Source organism: Harpia harpyja, chromosome 2, assembly GCF_026419915.1.
Source record: "Harpia harpyja isolate bHarHar1 chromosome 2, bHarHar1 primary haplotype, whole genome shotgun sequence".
NCBI lineage: Eukaryota > Metazoa > Chordata > Aves > Accipitriformes > Accipitridae > Harpia > Harpia harpyja.
Genome location: NC_068941.1, coordinates 87666209 through 87689372, shown reverse-complemented (window position 1 = coordinate 87689372; position 23164 = coordinate 87666209).

The following is a 23164-nucleotide window of genomic DNA, read 5'->3' as shown; positions in this document are numbered from 1 at the left end:
ACACTGAGCTCATGTGTCCAGGTTTGCACGTCAGAGCAGTAATACCAATGACCCCGTTTCCCCTCACACTGTAGCACTTGAGAGGCACACTTGCAGAATGAAACACAAATGAACGTGAAGTTTCCTTTATGGTTGGATAGGGAAGTCCAACGGCCTCCTCATCAGGGCAATGACCAGTGAGCAAAGACAGTTATGTTTATTGGGTTGTACTATAATTCATTCTCAGACAACTGATGTATGTTCATAATTTGTGGCTAATTGACTCCATAAAAGCACGCTTTGGTTGACAACAGAAAAAAGTATATAATTTCTCTGACAGCTTTACAGTGCTTCAGTATGATGTCCAGCAAGCTTGAAAAAATACACTAAATGATGTATCCTTTTTTTAAAAAAAAAAAAAAAAAGTCTGGTTTCCTTATTTTGGTGTAGACTCTTTGGTCACTGACTTTAAAGGATCTCTTTACTTCTATGTGGTGGTGGGACTTGTCCTCCTGTAGTCCTCTTTGCTCCTGACCAACCTTATTGTGTCAACCTTGCTTTGCAACCCCACAAACTCTTGCCCGTTTGTAGATGATGTCTGCTCCATGGAGTCAGTTGTTTGAACATCTCCTATCTGGGTTTTCTTGTCAAAGCTGAGCTGTTCAGAGGCTCAGGAAAGGGGTTTCTAGCCCTCCCCCCACTACAGATTTTCTTTATCAAGCAAGAGTATATAAGTGGTGGTAGTCCCATCTTTTGCAACATCATGCAGTATGATGCCCCCATGCACAGCTAAGTTAAGTTGGCTGTCTGTTGGCATGGCTTGGCTTAGTAATCAAGATTTCTCCTGTGAAATCTTTTGTGCTCTCACTTCTCCTCTATTTAACAGCCATTTATATTGTGTTTCTTTTTACACTTGCTTTTTCTAGAGATGCCCAACATGGTCTCCCATTTAGACTGGTGATTCACAGCAGGGAAACTGGCTCAAGCCCACTGGGAATGTCCCAAGGGAATCAGAGCTTGGACACAAGAACAGCAATGTGTCCAGATGTTCTCCAAGTTCATATCCTCACAGCTGGAGCCAGAATTGCACATAGGAGCGGGGGAAGTTGTTGTAGCTGTTGTATGGGCCTCCAGTGGGGAAATGCTTAAAGATCAGACAGCCAAGAGATTTGGAGGAGGACCTAGTCAGGAGGGATCCTAAAGGTTTAGCTGGAACCCTGCTTCATCTGCTATCCCATGCAGGAGCTTTTTGAAGAGCAGTGAGTGATTCTGCTAAGATGGTTAACAGCTTCCTCTCTCTCTCCCATGGTTTGCTACCTCCAGTTGTATGTTGGTGTTGGGTTTGTGCAAGGTTACCTGGACCAGGCTGTCTGCTGAAGGCAGAGCATCGCCTGCCTTGCGGCCGCGTTCAGTCCCCAGCCCCTCCTGCTCAGAAGCTGCTATTCCTGTCCAGGACCAACACAAATCCAGCCTTGCTGAACTGTCTAGAATGCATGCCAGCAGTGAGGACCTGTCCTCCACCATTCTGTCAAAGACGCATGCTATTGCCCAGGGAAACTTGAGTGGTGTCCCTGGGATGCCCCGCGGTCTTGCATCCTGCAACCCAGAGACCCCACCAACACAATGAGGCAGAAGGGATGAGCTTACCCTCACGCTGTTGCCACATGAACTGGTGCTAAACCTTGCCACAACCTCTCTACATTCCCTTAATGGTGTATGTTCACCTCGGTGCACTTGCTACTCATCACCCTTCCCCAGCTTGGTTGCAACTTCTCACGACGCTTCTGCTTCCAAGCCCATACAATAAGTCCTCACGCACCGCACCTCTAGGGCACAGTCTGACTGCCCATCTCAGGACCTACTTAACAAAAACAACCCTTTTCCTCCCAGAAAACACTTTGGGCCATCATGCCCTCTGTCACAACATCTTAGCGGCAGCTGGTCGCTGGCTCTGGCCTGCCATGGGAACATGAAGTTCCTGCAGGGTCTGATTTTTTCCCTGGGCTCCCCCAGCTCCTTCCCTGCCATGGAGCTAATAGTGCCCTTTTGACAGAGCTGTCTGGATTAAAACTAACCAGCTGCTAATTCAGACTCTCGTCAGGACGTGAAAGCCCCAAGACACCCAAGACAGCCCATTTCATATTCAACACATAACAAAAGAGTGTGGTCTGTTCTGATGCAGTATATTTATGTGCCTAAGGCCATAGTGGCATGGTTTTACTTATTATTTGCTGTATTAGGGGTTCTTAAACTGCCTTCAGAATTCATAGTCTTGTTTAATTCCACTTAACATCCCTATTCTGATGGTATTTCTAGCACTGCTTAAAAGTATTCTGCGGAAGAGCTATGAAACAGTGTTTGAGCCCTTTAAATGAAGTCATATGAACACTGTTTTTTTCTGTTTTGATGGTTCTTCCAGGATAAAAAAAGAGTAGGGGAAAGATTATGATTCTGGATGATCCAAACCCCAAACTTCTTCTAAGCAAGGAATCAAGCAAAATGGTTCATTTATCTTAAAAATCAATGTTTTCTTTGACTTGGAATTGAATGTTTTGTTTCACTAAAGGCTTATCTGATCATCTTTTTTTTTTTCTTATATTTTCATTTTAAGCTGTAGTTGTGTTTAAAAGAAAGGCTTTGTTCCCAGAAACAATTCCAGAAGTTTGCATCCAATAATATTTAAACACAATAGCATCACTAAAACAAAACATTTTGCTCAAAATATAATGAGATAGCTTGCATGATTTTTCCAGTAGTTATCATCTCAGGCTGTGAGATATCAGCTTAAACTCTTACTTTTTAACTCTCCCAGATTAAATTGCGTTTAGGTTAAATAAAATAATGTGCATCTAAAGACACCATGGCCTTTTCCACACAAGAGTGAGCCTCAACCATTTAGTTAAGCCAGTCAAGATCCTCCAGTAGACGAGCCACTAAGTCATGCTGAAAATACTCTGTGAGTTTTTTATTTAATCATCAGACAGGAATCAATGCATTTGGCATCTGGAAGAAAAAAAAAATGTTTAAAATAAATCTGAGCCATTTTGAAACTGAATTTAGTGCACAAGCATTTGCCTAACCAAACTATGTGAGATTTAAGAGAAATTAGCTCTGTAAAACTCCATGTTTAAGCAAAAATCTGAGCTCATGGAGAAAAGTGTCCATTTAGGAGGACAAGAGAAACTTTTCGTGGGCAATGAGAGAGTCTCAGCAGACTAGCAGCAACACAGTAGAAAAGAATGAGGAGCCTCGGGCAGAGAAAATCGTAGTAATTCAGGCATAAAACAAGTAGGTCTCAAGTCAGCTTTTTATTCCACTCCGCGTGCAGGGGAAATACATGCAGAAACACAGGCAGAAGTGATCTGGGGAGAAAAGACTGTTTTGACAAACCCCTACGGCCGCCCCAGCTGGCGTTTGGAAGTTTTTGATAACAACATTGAGCAAAGCCAGGCGAGATCAGCTAGAGATGTAACAAAAAGCCCAAGGCAGTAGAAGCCTGTGTGTCTCTTCCCAAAGAAGGTGAAACCTCCCCGCTTTCTGAAATCAGCACTTTGTGGATGAGTTTGGCTGACAGAGACGCGTGCCGGAGATTTGCCCGGACAGCTCAGCAAACCCACCGCGTTCTTCATCTCCGCTTGGGTCCTGCCATCTCTACCACCTCCCGATGACAATGTAATATTCAGATAGCTGCACCGCGTCAGACTGGAAGCTGACCTAGCCCAGGATCCTACCTGGAGCAGAGACCAGTGGTGGATTCTCACAGAGATAGACCAGCAAAGATATTGTGGTATCCTTCCTTGTCCCAGCAATTAAAGGTTCAGCAATTTGCTGAGCCAGAAGCATTCTTGTAGCGTTTAATAACTCCAACGGGTGCTTTTCTTCTAACTTATTTATGTTTTTCCCACTCTGCCATCCTGAGGCAATGAGTTCCACAATTTAATTACTTTTCAGGTGAAGAACTATCTCCTTTCACTCATTTCAAACCTGCCATCTGCTGAGCTCATTAGGTGCTGGCTAATCCTTACATTAGGAAGAATAAATGATCATCCCTATTCACCCTCTCCAGGCCAGTTATGGTTTGGTAGACCTCTGCCATATTCTTCTCTTTGAAATAAAAGGTCTCTCTAGCCCATGAGTCCTTCTCAAACAGTGGACATACAGAGATGCCTTGGGAAGAATATTAGAACAGTCTGGATCATATGCCTTCCCACCCTCCACTGCTTTCAAAGCATCCAACCATTTTTAGTTCAGGAAATTCCCCACTTAAACATGGTTTCTATTCGAGCCTCAGCGTAACCCCCTGCTTTTCCGCAGGCAAATGCCAAATCTTGCATGTGGGACTGGATAACCCCATGCAACAGCCCAGGCTGGGGCACCTGGCAGAGCAGGACCAGGTGCCCAGGGCACTGCTGAGCTTGGCAAGGAGAAGGCTAAGGGGAGAGCTAATGGTGGCCAACCAGTGCTTTGAGGCACAGGGAACACGGGGGCAGACTCACCCAGAGAGGTGGGGGAATCTCCTTCTTTGGAGATACTCAAACCTCAGCGGGAACAGGCCTTGAGCAACCTGATCTACCTCTGAAGCTGTCTTTGCTTTGAGCATGTCATTGGTTCAGAAACCTCCAGGTTTCTCTTCCAACTTCAGTATTTTGTGATTTGGATGATTTGTCTAGTTTCTCGCTCAAACTTACGTAAATATTTATCATCCATATTTTTTGGCGAGACAATCCACAGATCTCCTACCTGCCATGTGAAAAACCTCCTTGTATTTTGAACCTTCCAGTAGCATTTATGTTCCATGTCTAATAAAACTCACAGTCAGCCATGCAACACTTTCTACCTGCATTCTTATCTAAGAAATGGTTTTCTTTTGTTTGTTTTATTGTCATTTTAATCTGGACACATTTCACGTTCACCATGCAAGATCCTCAGTTGCCTGACTCTGTTCCTTTTCTCCATCTTGTGCATCACTCCGAGACAGAGCTTAAGCAAAACCCCAATAACACCAAATGAATGGGCAAGCCACTGTTATAAAGTCATCTTGTGGCACATAATTAAGGCAACAGGTGGCTATTTCCAGCTCTTCTCAGCACTGGCACACAGGGAAGGAAACAGACTCTGCTCTGCTCAGACACTTCCACTTTCTTTTAATGACTACAAGATCTTTCACTTAGAACATACAATTTCAGAAGAAATCAAGAAAGTGGGAGCAGAAAGATGATATTGTACAAATGCTTTATTCTGTGAATTGCTGAATATATCTTGCAAACAGATGGTTTCCTTTAGCTCTCTTTGGTTGCATCAATACTCCCTGGGTCAACCTTGCACTTGGCCCCTTGGTCATCCAGGTGCACATCCATTTACAACACACAAAAACTCCCATCTGGGTTGTTCCCACATGTTTCCTATTTGAGATATCTGCTTCCCTGTAACAAGAATATCACAGCTCTCTTAAAACAAAAAGGGGAGAGGCAGCATCATCTCCTGTAGAAAAATAACCCCAGGAAGGGTCTTCTAGCTCTATGATGGAACATGTGAACCCAAGAGGTCTCATGAAAACAGCTGACCCTGGGGTGAAAGGAACAGCTCATAGATGGTGGCAATTGGACGAGGGTAGGATTTGCTGGTGATGGACATGAATAGGGTCCCTGGGTAGGGGATGTGGAGAAGGTGGAGGTGCAGCATGGCATGGCATCCCAGTCTGGGTGGAAGACGAGCTCGCTCTGCAGCCCGCACTAACGGAAGGTCTGACATCCAACCTGATGGAGGACAACATTCATAAACTTGATTGAGCCCCATGTTGTTTGACTGCTGGAGGAAAGCATCCCTTGGGTGGGCGGGTAGCAAGAAGAGCCATCCTGGAGGCATGGTCACTGACAGACTCAGGATATATTCATACCATTACACCAAGTTCAGCCCCCAGGATTTACATGCTAACCCTGCTGTGTTTCAGCATCAAAGCACTAAGTCAAAGCCCTGAACATGCCTCCCTCCAAGGCAGCCACATCCCAGGCTATTTCAGATACGCTCAGGCTCAGCTCTGGGCAGTCTACACACGCTGTACATTTTCCTGCTCCCCCCGCCAAGCGCACAGACCTTGGACAGCAGCAGCAGGACTCATCTGCTGCTGCACGACTTGCCAAATAGCTGCTCTAGCAATTAAAAAAAGCAAAAATCTTTATAGGCTGCAATGCGTGCGTGTGATATGTATGCGCGGTGCTAGGAGATAGCTGGAAACTTGCAATACTTGCTCCAGCCCATGCAAAAGATGATGAAAAATTAACTCTTTCTGGGTAATGAGAAAGGTTGGATAAAAACTGCGTTATTTGGATCCACTTTTTCAGCCTCGCTGCCACTCTTAGCTTCACATCTCTGACCCTTCAAACATGGTCTGTTAACACAGCAATTAGGAAAAGAGGGAGGAAGAGGGTGGCCAAATGCCAGACACTTGGTGACAATACATGACAACACAGCCGTGTGCTTGTAAATCATTAGCACAGCTCACGAGGACTCTGCTCAAAGCCTGTGATTTTTCTCTTTAAATGCAGACAATCTGAATGCCAAATGTACCTTTTTAGGTTGTAAAATGCCTTGGTCACTTAACTCACAGACTAAAGCTTTGGGCAGCAGCTTATGCTATGTGTCTGGTGCGAGCATACCCAGATGAACTGCAGCCCCATCTCTAGAAGATGCTCATCCTAAATGAGTAGCAATAACAGGTCATGAGTGTGGTCCTGCAATGTCCTAGCAAAGCTGCATGTGGATTATCTGTGGTTTCCACCAGTCTTTAACTTCACATCACCATGCTCCTTCCATTCTCAAGACTATGTGCAGACCTGAACCCTCAGGTATGGGTTGCATGGGAGTGTGTGGGGCAGTCGCCTCTTAATTACTATGGAAAGTAATATTTCAGGATCCTTAAACAGAACTTTGGGAGGGGGTTTCACCTCTTCGTACAGTCTGAAGTAGAAATATTCCTCATAACAAACCAGGCTCTTTCCAAGCACCACATTTCTACAGCATTGTCAAAAAAAGTCTGAGCTACATATGGAAATTGATGCAGCTTAAAGAAAATGGTTCTGGTTGACTATCTAGCTCCTTGGAGACATTAATCAGAGTTTAGTGCTGTCACTTCCCAGGAGTCAATTCTCTGTCATATCTTCAAAAGTCATCAAAATGCCAACAGCCTGTAGCAAGAATAAATCCAGCATCCAAACAGACCGATGTGTTCAGAGGTGCCTGGGGTGCAGCCCAAACATCCAGCACCCTGGGGACCACCGGTGGCTCACCCAGACCTTCCCCCAACCTGTGCAGGGCCTCTGTGGCCCTGCCAGCACAACAGTCCATGGAGAAATAATTCAAACAGCACTTTGGATCAGATTTGGGGCTGTCTTAGCTCTCAGAGCCAGGCCAGGACATAATGTCCTCCTGGTATGGTGGAAGACTGTTGGGAGAAGAAGGGTGCAGAGACCCTCTGAGTCTTCAAGGCTGCCAAACCTTGGCATCATAAAGCCAAGGCTGTAGCATCTGCACAGTAGTAATATAAATAAATAGGTCATTTAAATTAAGAGCAATTAGCATGGGGCTTGGATTTACAGGGTCAAACCAAGGGATGAAATTGCCTTCAAAGTAGCTGGGAAGTAGATTGTTACAGGCAATGCCTGTCTCTGTACAGAGATGTTCATGCCATTCTGGGAGAAAAAAAAGTGTTTCTGGTACGGTCACCAAAGAGGCATCTGTTCCCCAGTAGGTATAGACTGTGTAGCTCACCACCCATATATGTGTCTGGATGCCAAAATAACAGGTTACTTACAAATCCCATTGGGAGACAGATTTCCTAAAGTTTGTCTCGCTGTTCTTCCTCACTTGCTGCTTTTTCCGCTGGCAATTAAGTGAAAACTGACTGGAAGTGTCTAATGATGATGAGTCCTTATTTTTAACAACAGGAACACTAAAACGTATTAAAGAGCGGGGGGGGGGGGGGGGGGGGGGGGGAAGCATTTCTCTCTCTTTGGCACCTAATACGGTTCTGACAACCAGTCCTAACCAGTAAATCCCTGGCACTATCAGATTTTAGCCCAAAGACCCTCCGAAAATTAATTCAAACTTTTCCTGCCCCACGAGTTTACAATGTAATGTTGTTTTCTAATACACGACACCTTATAGTACCTTTTTTTGAAAGAATATAGGGTTGCATCTGTGATTGGAAAAATGTTAGCAGGAATAATAGAGTTGTAACAGAGAAAGCAAAAATATTGCTGTGAGAAAATGCTGCAAGAACCAAAGATCAGGGGAAGAAAATCCAGCAAATAACAATTCGGGATGTGTGTTGTTTTCTGAAATCACTGTGATGTAGCACCTTTCCACCTCTGGTTTTTATATAGCACATACATTTTACGAAACTCACTAATATATTTTGTTTAAAAAGCTTCAAGGAAAGACATATCAACAAAGATGAACTACGAGTAATACTACTGAGCCCAGAGAAGAATACAGAAGTACAACCATCAGATGTAAATCAATACATCCACACGATCCCATTATTAGGCTTGAATTCTATTACCCAGTCTCCTAAATCAGAGAGAGCTGCAAGACGAGGCAAGGGGAGGGGAACTGTGCCTTCCCATACTCCGATAATACTTTGCAATAAGTGACAAGAAAAGGTTGTTTCAAATCTAAAGACTAGCAACTCTTGGGCATGGCCACTGCCATACTCGGGTTGCTGCCCAAACCAGCCTGTGCTCTGATGGATAATTTTGCAAGACAATATTTAGGGCATGTCAAGCCCGGGGACATATTCTTCTGGCAACCTCCCCACGCAAGAATTGGCATGCACATGTCGTGCATCTGAGTTAGCTCCTCTCATACCGTGACTTGCCCAGCTATCAGCTGCAACCTGCTCTTCAAGTCGCAGCTCTTGTGGCTGAGCTCACTCCCATATTGCAGAATTTAGGTATTTGGTTCAGGCAACCAAAAAGAGCTTTGTTAGCGTGGCAGCAATAATTCAGCAGAGTAAAAAGGAGCTAAAGGGCATGAGCTGCAGTTCTTTGAAGAGGCCGTACTCCCTTTCTTCTTCTGGGTCACAGCACAGCATGACAGAACCATCTCTTCCTACAGCCTATTGCCAGGAGAGCATTTTAGGATCTAAACTTTGTAGGGGACGGTGTCTAGACATAAAAGGCTAGATGTTTCCTTGAATTTCTTTCAGAAATTACTTCAAAAGAATATGAACCTGACTGACTAGAAAATTAGTTTCTTTTGGCTTTCACAGGCCCTACCAGCGATAGATTCCCAAATCCTTGCAGTATCAAGGCACACAGCTTATCTCCAATTGCTTCTCTGGTATCCAGAGTCACCAAACAACTTCTCTTCATCCAGGTTCAATTTAAAATTCTCCATGGACCACATAAACAGGTGGAAACACCTAATTTTGGATCCCTGCTTATGCTCGAGGTAGTCACACAAGGCTCCCATTGCCATTGCTGGGGAGAAATAAACAGTTAGGAAGTTATTTTTTTTGACCAAATGTAGATGTCTGCTGTGGATGAGATTAATTTCATCCTAAACTGACTGTTTCTTTCCAGGCACTATAAAGAGAGCCCACAGGGATTTGCTCAGAGCAGATGTCCACACTGGAGGTCTCTGCATTTGAATGGATAAATCCTATCATGCCTGTGTGTAACTCTGCCACGGCTAGAGCTGTAACTATGTCTTGGAAAGCTGGGTCAAAACACTTGGCATAATCGGTTGGTGATGACTCAGAAATCCCACATATACAGGGACTGCCATGGTCTGCGTTAGCGATGCCATTAAAATCAGATCACAAAATGGATTTGAAATCTTGCAATTTCTAGCACAGAAGAGCAGAGAGAGACAAGATGGGCCTTTAACTCAATGGGAAAATTGTGAGTACTTCAGTGCTTGCTGGAAACTCTCACAGGGTCAGACCTGGGATGAAGCCGATGCACGAGATCACGGGGTCCATCCCGCAACAGCTGGGTCTCCTATGGGTGCACCTCCAACTGCTCCTGTATTGGGAGATACCCAGGGAGAGTCTTGGCCCAGCACATGGGCTTTCATCTCCTCTGCCCAGCTCAAGATCTTGGGCTGAAGTGGCCATTTAGAGCAGTCTCATGGTTTAATTTGAATGTGACGGATGCACAAATGCTTAGCTGGCCATGTAAAAGTACCCAGAGGGACTGTGGGATGTCAGCTTTCCCATCAACAACGCACTGACCCAAAAGACACGGCTCCTTGGGGTTTAAGTCTCATTGCTGGCAAATTTAGCTTACTCAGCCTCACTAACCTGACAAATTAGGGTCAAAGCTGACTCGGGGGGTCCAACCAGATTCAATTGAGGTCATCCTAAAATAAAGTTCACCCCTGATTTAAGTCAGTGATTAAAAAAACCACACACACAATGTTTTGTATGCCACAAGGACCAAGTCAGTGACACTTCAAAAGTATCACAGCTTTTAGAAAGCTGAGAAGACATTATTTGGGATTTAACAAAAAAAAATATCTCTGACTGACACAATGCCACCAGCTGATGGGAAGTTCCATTCTCTCCCCGCCTCCCAATGTCCTATAAAAATAAGTGATAGAAAAAAAAAGAGATCATAGCGAGAAGTCTCTCGGCTGTCAAAACATCCATCAGCAAGATGAAAAATGATGTGGACATCTTACGCTTAGTACTTTTGTTCTTACTGCCAAAACTAAGACAGAAATGTTCCAGTTTAGGATCTGGACAATAAATCAAACAGCCAGCCTTGGAAAATTTCTTAGTACCAAGAAAAGTTACCTTGATACCTACAGAGAAGAGACCCACTTACATTTCTCCGAAGTTTTTATTGAGGCTTTCCTTGCACATGTGCTATTTTTTCCCTTCACAATATCTCACGGCAGGTGGGAACAGGAAAAAATAGTCTGCAGCCTAGTAATTAAATAGGCTTGTTTTTAATACTGCAAATTACAGCTAGATGCAACTGTCTCAGGTATATATAATGCTCCAATCACTGTCGCACCTCAGTGCTCTTCCCTCTGCAATGTACTTAGTCTCTCATCCCCCTGCAAGGCATGAAGTGCTATTATCTTCATTACGGAGGCAGGGGTGGAGGACTGGAGGGACCTCCTGGGTAACTCACAGACACCTTGTTATACAACCCCTTTCTTGGCCATACCAAGGCCAGGCTGAAGAATCAGCTCCCCCGAGCTTCCCCCACGTTTTTCCCTTTCAGGAGCTTTTCAGACCCTCACAACTGCGTTGCCCAAGATCTCCCCTCTCCATCCCAGCCTGGATCCCTTTACTGTGAGGTCTGGGCAGTTTCCAGTTTGGCAGCAAGACCTTTCCATGAAATGGCTCTTTGTTTCTAGCGCTTACTTCTTGCGCTCCCTGCTCAGGATATTTATAGAGAGCAATCATATGATGTCTTAGCTTTCACTGTCTAGGTGGGATGAGCCAAAAAAATCTTTTCGTCTCCTCTTGTAAGACAAACTCTTTGTTCCTCTCCCCTTTGCTTGTTCCAGTTCAGACCCATTTGCTGGACACAGTTGACCAGAAGAGCATGGACACTAATATATTTGCTCCTCCCAAGATCTCAAGCAAGGAACCAGGAGGGAGGAAAAAAAAAAAAAAAAAAAAAAAAGGGTGTGGACTTGCATCTATGTTTTCGTGTGAGCTTCCATCCAATGTTCACACAGAAAGTCTGATTGTCCAGGTTGTCCCTGATGGCTCACTGTGGCTGGGCAAGGCAAGGGGACTGCCCAGATGGGAAAATTCAGGCTACAGCTGTACTGCTAACGCCATCTCAAGCCACCCAGCCAAGCAGCACAGAGGGGCTCATGCCCATAGGGCTCAAGGCTTATCTCTTCTGGGTCCGGGGGGCTGTGTCCACCCCACACAACTGTTGGCCTCTATCTTCTCTGGGCCTCATATCACAATGCTGTGGCTGTAACAAACACATAAACAAATACATATGTGTATATATTTATACTCACAAATTCTTGAACGCACACACATTTTTTTTTTTTGCAGTCTTCAGAGGATCCTGAACAATGTGAGGACTGTCCCGCAGGCAGAGCGATGTTCTAATAGCATGACCCTAAGAATCTCCTTGAGTGTGCATAAGTGTTGTGTGTCTTGCAGTGTGGCATCGGGCCATGCAGTGGTGCCCGAGTTGCAAGGCTTGCTGGGGCAGCAGTGGGAGCCCAACCTGATGCAACCTCACCCATAGTGCCTACAAAGCCTGGTCCCTGGGGTGGACCATCCCCAGACCCATGCCTGAGCTGTTTCTTAAAGGGAATGAATCATTTCCCAAAGAAGGAGGTAGGAGGAAGCACACGTATCAATGTGAGCAGCTGGTGCCCAGGAACAAACTGGAAAAAGAGGTTATCTACCTCTCCACCTAGCAGAGCAGATGGGACTGGTACACCCACATGCCCTGCTACTACAGAAGATATTGAAGCCACTGCCTTGACCTCCTTGGCCCCAGGAACTTGAATTTCAAGCCAAGCTATCTGAATTTACTGCATAGGTAGTCCTAAATACTATTGCCATTGGTGCTACCTTATCAGCTGGGCTCTGCGCACCCTCAGCGCAGGAGAGCTCCCAAGAGGAAAGCTTTGCACAGCCCATAGGAGACCCCCAAAAATCCCCCTTCCTTCCTGCACAAAGCACAGCTGCAGACTCGGAGACATGCAAGAGATGTGCGTGTTGGCCATGGTCTCTCTAAGGAGGCGTGTGGTTGAGAAAGAAGTGTTTGCAGCCTCCAGAAGAGGTCTAAAGGCATGCATGTATGCTATGAAATCAAGCTTGTCCCAAACTGCCCACTGGTCCTGAGGCCAATGGGTGCAGAACAGCCTGTCTAGGTGTCCTCTTCTCCACTCAAAGGGACAAATCCCAGATGCCCAATGTTAGATGTCCCTGGTTCATGTCCATTCCTGAATCCTCCAGATGTGAAGCAACAGCTCTTTAATACATATGCAGTAGTTGCTTATACATGTCTGCTGGCCTCATGCTAAATATAAGCCAAGCTGTCCTGCAGCGAGCGACCTCACTCCTACCACATGATAAGGGTAAGGCTTTCACCATGGGAAGCTGTGCTGGTGCAGGAATAACTGCAAAGCTTGTGCCATCCACTGCAGTCAGAGACAGGTCTGGAGCTGCCTTGCAGCCCTAGTCTCATTCTTAAATCACCTAAAGCTTTCCCTTGGCTCACATCGCAGCTGGGATTGCCACTGGATGGGCTGTTCTGCAGGAAGGGGAATGGGAGTGCAAAGGCAGGTCAGCCGCCACCTTCTCCTCTAACCAACCGTGCCGACTCTCACACCACTACTTCGCTGCTGGAAAGCACACCCAAAGCTGCCCCCACCTCCAAAATACCCCCAGCCTGAGTGAAAAACCTGCTGCTGGTCCTCAATGGGAATGAAGCATACTAATGAGTCAGAATGACATCTGGGCTCTCTACCAAGCTCCACCTATGACTTACAGTGCAAGCCTGACCAAGTTTTTGGACTCCCTGAGCGCCTGTTTCCCCTCCAACCCTGAGTCTGTTTTGTCTCTGTTTCACAAACTTTGGTGGACAAGGAATAAGAGATCATATTCAGCACCTAGGCTTACATTCACCTCCGGGTAAACCACCTCTGGAGATGTTTCTCCTGACTATACATTCATTTTGATCAGGTATGTGACTTGCTCTATATAGCTGTGCTATACCTAGGACCAAGGGACAGTCATCATTTGCTAAAAACATATCACTAATACAGTCAGAATTCTGGGATTTCAATCCAGAGGGGAAAAAAGGGCTTTTAAAGCAAATAAAACAAACACATGTTGTATGAAGTGACAAGCAGAATAATCCAACTGCTGAGTTTTAAAAACAAAAGAATTTGTTATATGCTTAAAAGCAAAAGATGCCCCCAAACTCTGATATTTGCCAGTTTAAATGTCTCTTTGATCAGTTTTCTTGTTTGGTTTTTTTGTTCATTTTCTGTATAGCCCACTAGAGTTACTCCATCTCCAGCTCAAATTGCATCTGTGTCTCTACTTGAGCATAACACAAGTCACCTTGGAAGGAGCACAGCAGAAAATAATAAATTAAAAGAAAAAAATTGGCAAATCTTTGAACAGTAACTGAGGAACAGCTATTTCACTAAAACCAACTTCAAGTCAACGTGCACTCTCACTAGGCCAAAAAAATGTTCCTTTCTTGGGATTAAAGCAGCTCTCCTAAATGAGGCTGGCTATGATTGACGCTTTAATTGACTGGCACAATTTCATGCTTTAATAACTCTGGGCTCCTCAGTTTAGCCATGAATAAATTTAACTGTTAAGTCCTTGTGTATAAATCCTCTTGCACAGAAGTTCCTATTCTGTCTTTAAAATGTAAACTTGGATTAACAAGACTCACCAATATGTCAGGAGCTGGACACAGTAATCTGCAGCATCCTCTGGTCCATGCGCTCACCAGTTCCCCCCAGCTCCTTCCCTTCTAGACCACCACAACTGGCTGGCAAAGGGCACCAAGAGGGATGTCCCTAGCCCCCAGGTGGAGAAGCCCTCAAGCATTTTGGTAGCTCAGCACCACACTGATATCTGGTCAGTAATTAGTGGGATAATCAACTTGGGCTGAGGCTGATGACCAACAGAAGAGCAGGAAAACATCTCCTTTCTGAGCAGGATCATCTGTGCCTCTGGTACTTGCCATAGGGCGAGGATAACATTGACTTGGGGTGCCTCAAGCAGCCTCTTTTAATTTGGTAGGCACAAAGTCTGGCCCTGGGCAGCGATGAGAGGCTGTGCTCAGCCCCTCTTGCCTTTTCTAATCACACCTTGTCCCAGATATGGCTTGCTCATGCTTGTAATTTTGCAAAAGCTCGGGTGTGATACCTAAGGGGAGAGTTTTGGGCTGGCTTATCTCCTGCTGTCTTACATCTTTTATGTAGATATTAAAATCGTGGATCTGGTCTGTGGCTGTAGTGCCCTTCTTCCTTGGTTTAGAGGAGCCCATACTAAAGAAGGGTAAAAACGCAGCTCCTAGGCAGACTCCATGTTTCGGGCTGTATTTTTAGCTTTTCAGTCATTTTGCTTTTTTCCCATGTGTCTCAATCTCCTAATTTAGCAATCACAGCTGGTTCCTGGACCGCACACTTTTTTTCCAGAAATGTCCTCCTCCTCCAGCACCTGAAGTTAGGGATATTTAGATTCATTTCAGGTTGAAGAGAAAAGAAGCTGCAGCTGAAAATTCAAGTGAGGTTCATCATTTAGTCAAAATGCTGTGAATCCATCAGATCTCAGAGGCTTTTGGTTCCCCATCCCTGTGTCACCACGCGCAACGAGATCACTCAGGCACCTGAGAATGTGTTTGAGTGCCAGTGCTCTGGAAAAGCCCATTTCCTCCAAAGATATCTTTGATTAAGTGAGAACCTCCCTCTATTTCCAAGATCTCCCATCCAGACACCCACCTAGCTCCAACTGACTCCTTTGGGCTGTCCCTTCCTCCTCAGGGAAAAACTGGTCAGAAACTGGGATGCCTGCAAATACCATGAGTCCACGTCCATGGCAAGGAAGATGCCCTGAAGATGCTCATGGGGGTTTCTGGATGTCAGAGAGCCCCATCAGAGCGACTGATCCAGCTAGACTGTTGGTTCATCCCAGATGAGCTGGACGAAAACAGAGGCAAAGAGGAGGTGACCAGGTAAAAACCATTAACAGGCCACTTCTGCAACACTGAACTGGATCTTTGAAGTTCTCCCTGGCAGGAGATGGTCTGAGATGCCCGCAAAAGCTATGGCATGACCCAAAGTCCTGCCAAAAACAAAACTCCCTGATCAACATGCCTGCCTAATTAATGGATCTCGGTGGATCATATTTCTTTGCTCCTGGAGTCAGAGCCTTGCAGCCAAAAGCTGGATACAATGCTCACCTCGGAGGTGTTGACTTACTAACATACAGCTTCTGCAAGCTTTCTCCCTGGTGTGCATTAAAGCACTGGTGGATGTTGGTAAAACAGATGGTTGGTTCCTGTAAAAAAAAGAATATCATGAGTGCTTGCCAATATATGGGGGTTTTCATGTTTTTCAGGACTCTTTGTGTTGTAGGAATGGGCTCCCTGAGGAAAACTTGAGACCCAGACTGAGTTGAAGGGAAGTGGCTGTGGTTTTCTCATGCAGCGTGTCTGCTGCCCATTAAATCACGCAGACAAGAAGTGAGACCCCCATCTGTTGGCTCTCTATCCATCTGGCAGAAATTTGGCCTTGCAGTGATGTAAGAGGCGGACAGGGAACAATGTGGGGTTTTGCTGTTTTGTTATCACCACCTGAACCGCGTTGCTTTGTCTCGTTTGGGGGGGCTGTGGGGTTGTGGGGAAACCCCATCTCAAACCTGAGCTTTGGCCATGCCAGTCCTAAATTTAGACCCTATCCCTTTTGTCAATGAAATACGAAGCATGAAGGTGGCATAAATAGGAAAATTTATTGGTATTTCTGTAGCACCTTTTGCCTAGTAGCTTGTAATTATTTGCATTACCTTCCAATTCATGCTGACCTCTGATGAATCTAGAAATCACTGGTATCAAAGACTGCTCTTCTTCACCAAATGGAGCAGTTTTGTGGTCACAGTGAGGGACCCCAGGGGCTGGATAAATGGCTCAGATATGCTGGATGCAGCCCTGGGACGATCAGTCACCCAGCTGATACAGGCATAAGCCTGTAAATCTCACTGGGTTCATGTGTGCAACTGGCAGCTGTGTTCAATGTGAACTTCCCTGCGTGTGCAGAGGACTTCTGCTCTTTTCTGACCGAGTTGGAGGTTACTACCATAGCAATGCATAATGCCGACAAGCCATAAATCTGGCTCATTTCTTAATATAAATACTCCTGGGGTGAGCAGAAAATATTTTAAAGAGGTTGCAGCAGGGTGTCAGGAGAGGTGGGGCTCCCAAGCATCTTCTTCCAAGGACTTGCTGAGTCACTTGTCTCTGCTCTTTGGCTTTCCCCATCTGTAGGGGGATGTCCAGGTAGACACAAGTGTGGCTGTGGAGACCTTGGCTGGCTGAGATAACAGGCGGGATGAAATCCATCGTCCCCGTGACATCCCTCTGACCCCCTCAGTGGTGTTTCTGGGATGCAGAAGGACAGCTCTGGCTCAGCCTTCAGGTCATTGCAGGTCATGGGGTCTCGCTTCATTCCTCCTTCATCCCTCCCTTTCCAAGCACACTCGCTTTGCAACATCAAAGCACTTGTTAGTGCCGTACAGCCGGGTCCCAGTGGTGCGCGGATGGATAGGAGGCAATGCACCACATGTCTGCTGTTACGTTAATAGTCATGGTTAATTAGCCAGCTTTCCCACGCAATAGATGAGGACCTGGAGACCCATCACACTCCTTGTCCTCACTTGGCACCCACGAATTTTCCAGCTTCTCTATGTAGCATTCCACCATGGTCTTTGAAGATGGACTTGCTGCTTTCTCAGGGGACAGGCAGTGCATTAGAAGGGCTAATGGTCTTCTAAGTTGGTGGCCCCTGCTCTTGTCCTCGTAGCCACAAGCACAGGATCGGTCACCATCCATCACTGGGCAGTTCCAGCTCTGCTTCCTCCTCCTCCCACATCCCCAGGGCTGAGGCTCATCCTGCATCCTTGGCACCCACGGTGCACACCTCTGCGTCTAAACCTGGCACATCTGGGTGGCTGCACCAACCCTCACCTTTCCTCCAAAGGAAAAGGCTGCTTCAGCTTCAATCCTACTATAAATAACGAAAAACCTGGCCTTGCTTTGGCCTGTCTCAATGCTCCCATGTTAGTGAACGAAGATTGGTCAGTGGAGTTGGGAAAATTTAATTTGCTTTAAGGGAAAGCAAATATGGGCTGAATTGGCGCCGGTTGCTCACAGAAGAAAGGCGATGCGGCGCAACTCAACTGCAACTTGGTGAGATGCTTCAGCAGCACTTCGGGATAAACGGGTTTTCAAAAGCACTTGTTTTGAAGGGAAACTGGCAACAGAAACAGACTTTTTTCGTTAGGAATGGTGGGAGGAAGCTAAAAAATAACAGTGGTGGAAAACTTCACCAGCTCTTTTCTACGCCTCATCTGCTGCTTTATTAGTACTCCTAAATCTGTTTTGCTAAATATAAACATCACTGAATTTACATAAACTTCACTAAAAGCTTGTGTCTCAACTCTGCTGCTCCTGTAACACACCCAGGAAATGGAGAACTTCAAACTCTGCAGTAAAATAAGCAACTGCAAGAGAAACAAAACAACATTTTTAAGGGCATTTTTCGTTTTTCCCTGGTTTGTTTCTGCATGTATCTGCCTGTGCCTCCAAGGCTTGTGGGTGACTTTTCTTTCCCTTTGGGGTCCTTTCTGCCCAAACCTGGAGCAATGCTTCCCATCTCCTAATAGTACATTAAAAAGGAGAAGTGGAAGCCTAATAAAATACCAAATGTGATGGGCATTGCTCTTCTAAGTGCTTTTATTTCCCTGCTGGTCCTGCAGCTCGTGTCCCCGGTGAGGCTGACCGGAGACACCCAGGGGACATGCTGGCAGTGCTGGTAGAGAATGTCTCCTCTGAGAGATACTGTGGGACTCAGACATGTGTTGGTGAGGAAGAAGAGGACCATATTTCGGGTTGGTTAGCACTTAACTAAAGCCTAAAGGAGTGCGTCTGGCTGGCAGCGCTTGCTGGAGCCACAAGTGCCAGTTTCACTTTGGGACCTCTTAAGGGTTTGCTGGGATTTGGGGTCACGTCCCTAGTGCGCCCAGTGCCTCAGTTTCCCCAGGAAGTCTGGCTCTTGAGAGATGTCACATTTGGGCCGCTATATTTATATATATTATAAATATATATATATAATATATTTGGGCACACCCTCTGATGGTATATATACACCTGAGGTTTTCCTTTCCATATCATTATTAATCTAGTCATGAGGAGTGGAGGGGAGGAGGGGATCTGGAGGCAGGAGCAAGGTATGCGCAGCTGTATCAGGACATCACAGACTCACCAAGCACCCTCCATGCCCTCCTTCGGATCTGTCTTAGACGTGTCACCCCCATTATTCAGCACAGACAGTGTTTTAAAGGGAGGCAACCAGGAGGCTAGGAGTTCAGACCAGCCTTTCATTTCTACCCAGCATCCATCTATCAGACAGACCCAGGAAAGCTGCTTTCCCTCTCATTGCCCCTGCATCAGTGCTGGAGCAAAACTGGGGAAGGAAACTGGAGAAATGTTTAGATAGGATCGAGTTCACCATCGCAATGTCAAGGAGAGCGTCTGGCCAGACAAATTAAAACATATCCTCTGCTCGCCTCCCTCCCCACCTCTTTGGGGGTACTCTGGTGGGAAGAAACCTAAATTTCACGCCAGATCTGCTAAAAAATGGGTGGACGAGATATACTTTTTCATTCAGTGGTGAGGAGCAAGGAAAGAGGTGAGGGCAGGAGATTTGTTTATGTGCTATTCTATCAGCAAAGCATTTCCACCTTGCTCTTGCCCTTCCCAGACATCTCAAACACTGCCAGGAACAAAGTTGCCCCCTCCAGGGTTAGCCCTACCAGTGCTCATCAGCAATAGCTGCTCCTGCTGGACCTTCTCTAGATATTCCAGCATGTGCCTGCTCTTCTCCCACCACTTTTAAACACTCATGACAGCTTGAAGGAGAGGGTGGGTTGCTGTTGCTGCAGCTGCACTGTATGTCCTCAGCCACGCTCTTTCCCCAACTGCCTTTCTGTATTTGGGCGCTTCTCCAAGGCAACCTCTCAGTAAGAAAACGCTGAGCCATGCAACCCTGAACCTCTTGTGGAAACCTCAGACCTGGTTTCTGGCCAGAAATCCTCTCCTGGACAATGGGAGAGAGATTCTCACACATGCAAATGCTCCTGGAATAACTCTGAGTCCTGTACTTGGGATGTATCCAAGAACTACAACTACAGGGAGGAGGGCCCCGATCTCCCCGTGTCTCTGCCTTCACCTCTCAGACCATCAGGTGTTTTAATGAGATGGATTTATTCAATGAGGCAGATTTAGTAGATGGGTTTAAGAGGCAATCCAGTCCCTATGCGGGAGATAACTTTTCCTGTGACGTTGAGGCATGGACAACGATCAGGTTGCAGCTCCTTGCCCTGTGAGTGGTTTGAGAGGGGGGAAGCATTGGGCCTTTGGGAAAACCAATTCTTGATTAAGGTGCTAGCACTGTGACTAGTCTGCTGCCTGGAGAGCTGAAATGGGACAAAACACCAATCCAGTGAATGGACTCCTCTAGGGACCAAGCCAGACCCCACTGAGCTTGGTGGTCCCCAGAGAAATTCTGAGCAAGAGACAGGTTGTTATTTACTAAGGGTGCAGTTTCTTTCTTTCTTTCCTGAGGGCTGTATTAATAACGCTCTTTGGAAAAAAATGTCTGCAAAACATCCTCACTGTGATCGCCCAGGCACCGGGGGTAGTTTGGACACGGTCTTCAATGATTTGTAATACCACAGTCAGAAAACTCTCTCTCTAGCATCGTACCCTGTATGATAACAGGGGAAAACAAAACCCTTTGCAGGAACTGATGTCTGCAGCAAAGAGCCCTCCGGATTCAAAGTATTTCCTTTCACTGGAGTAAATTATGTTTTATGACTATAATTAACTGGGAGCCAGTACACACTGCGCTGGTTTTAAGCTGACTCAATGCTGTCTGCGAAGCACAGTGTGATAAAACAATATTCAAATCAGCTCCTTAACTAAGCTGGCAAGTAACACAATCTGGAGATGGATGCCAAAAGTAAATGGAGGTTTGCAAAGCCCTGGGTGCGAGGAGGGATTTCAAGGACTGGGAGTATTTTATTTAAAGAGCTGGTTTCCAATCTGCAGTCTGTGGACAGGTCATGGTTTCTGAAACATGGGAAGTGCCCTGCAATGAGTTCCCAGAGCCTCACTGTCATGTTATTTTTCTAGCAAAAAAAAAAAAGGAACCCAAAAGCATTGGAGAAATCTGAGGCTGGAAGTCACAACTGCTGGGCAAGGGAATTTGATGAAGGCAGATGAATTAATGAGCAGTTGTGGCTAGATCAAGTCTTCCTGTCCACCAATTTCTCTAGATGGAAATGTTTTACGTACTGTTAAACATGCTGAGTGAGACCCACGCATGGAAGTTACATGTGTGGGCCTTGGCTCTGTGCGACTCCTTTCTGCAGGGTTTTGACATGGTGCAAATCAAACCTGTGGACTCACCACCTCGTCCTCCTGCAGCAAAGGCATAACCAGAGCTAACTCCTGCTTTGGTCTAGTCTTTATTATTGCTGTGCCTCCAAGACTGAGAAAAGCAGTTCTTTCCTTATTCTATTTATATTTTCAGAGAAGTTTGGCAGTTTTTAGGCTGCTAGCTCCACTTCTAAATGTTTCACCCAGTTCCCTAAATAAAAGCATTGGAAAGGTCAGGGCTTCAGAAATGTCCCCTCTTCCAAACCAGTGTATAGGTGAATGCTTACCTCAACAAGTTTTGTCAGTGATCTAAGCATGCGGGAAATCAACGAGAGGTGTGAAAAGGCCTAATGTGGAAAACGGTCCGTTGCCCTTGAAAAGCCAGTTTCAAAGAAATTAAGGCTTTTCTTCATTAGGTGGTGTTTAATAAACGAGCAGTCGCATGAACCTGCCCCAGTCTATCTCCAGCTCCATGTGCTGTGCAGCTCCAAGCAAATAGCCAAATGGCAATGGTACCGATAGGAAAACGTAATGCACTTTTTTTCCCCCTGTTGTTTAACATACAGGACTAGGATTGTTCCCAGGGACGGTGGAGTTGAGCGAGAGGGCAGCTGGGTCACCTCACGCAGCCCTGAGCTAATGCCGGTTGTGCTGCTTTCCAGGTAGAACAACCTCAGGGCTCTCTGGGCGCAGAATCTCTCCCGTAGCCCCAGCGCCTGAAGTCCTTAAGCGCAGCCTGGTGAAGCTGGCGTCTGGGTAATTGCTCCATAGGACTTAAGCCCATCTCTTTCTCAAGCTTGCCAAGATGTGAATGACCGGGAGATACCTCAAGCTGACAAAACCTCCATTTAGGGGGGGTTTACACGTTGATGCCTACTTGTGAGCGAGCCGCTGAGGTGCCTCTGACGGTCACTGGAGGTCAGGGCTGTGCAGCCAGTGGAGCTGCAGAGCAGATCAGGCCACCCCACCAGCCTCTCCGTACCCTGGTGAAAGCTTTTCGTCATGACAAAGAGACTCAACTTTAAGCATTTGCAGCTCCGATGCCTCAGGATGATCCGCTGAAAGCTTGGCTCATTAGAAGACCTTCCAAATGCTGGTGGATGGGATAATGAACCTGAAGACTACCCAGCGAGTGTTTATGACTGCACCAGCCCTAAAATTCATACGCTCTCACCCTCCTTCTCTCCCTGTATGATATGGCCATACTCTCCGGTGGTGCTCATAATAGCTATTAATCACCACTTCTTGGAAAACAATGTGGTTCTGAAGGTGTTTGACCTTTATGGTGTCAATAGAGACATTATAATGTCTATAACTGTGCCTTTTCTTTAATAGGATCCCTTTCCTTTAACAGCCTATTTTCTTATTGCTGCATATTATTACGTTAAAACCTATAGAACCGCAAACAAGCACTCTTACTGTGTTTTCTTTCTCTATGATAAAAAGTAAATTATAAAAAGACTGAAATTGAAATGAAACCTTTCATTTGAGTGAAGTGGAAGAATTTTTCATTGGTCTGATGGAAAACTTGTATTTTTCTTCATGCGTAAGTTTGGAAAGTTGATCCTGTCTGGAACAAAACTCCTTGTTGAAATCGCAAATTCCTGCACAGCTGAAGGCAATAATCCTCCCCTTAGTTCTTGATGTGGTGATGAGAGTTACCTCCATGCACAGCCAACTTTGTTGAGTACTCGGGAGAGGTGGGGTTTTTTTGCTTGCCAGTGCTAGTAAATATTTTAGAATTAGTGAAAATTTCATGTTCTAGATCAATATAATAGTAAATACAATTTATGTCTACAGAAATTAGTTACATCTGGAGAGCTTCCAGTGCGAGGAAAGGAGATTTCAGCGCTGCACTGATGCAAGGCAGAGGAGATGAGAAGTTTCTGTGGAAACTAATGTGGTGGTGTTGTGCTTGTGACCTATTCCAGAGTGTGGGGGTTTGGGTCAGCTTTGGGTCTCTGACCTGCCAGAAGACGTGAGAGGGAGGTGACATGCAGGTAGAGGAGGCA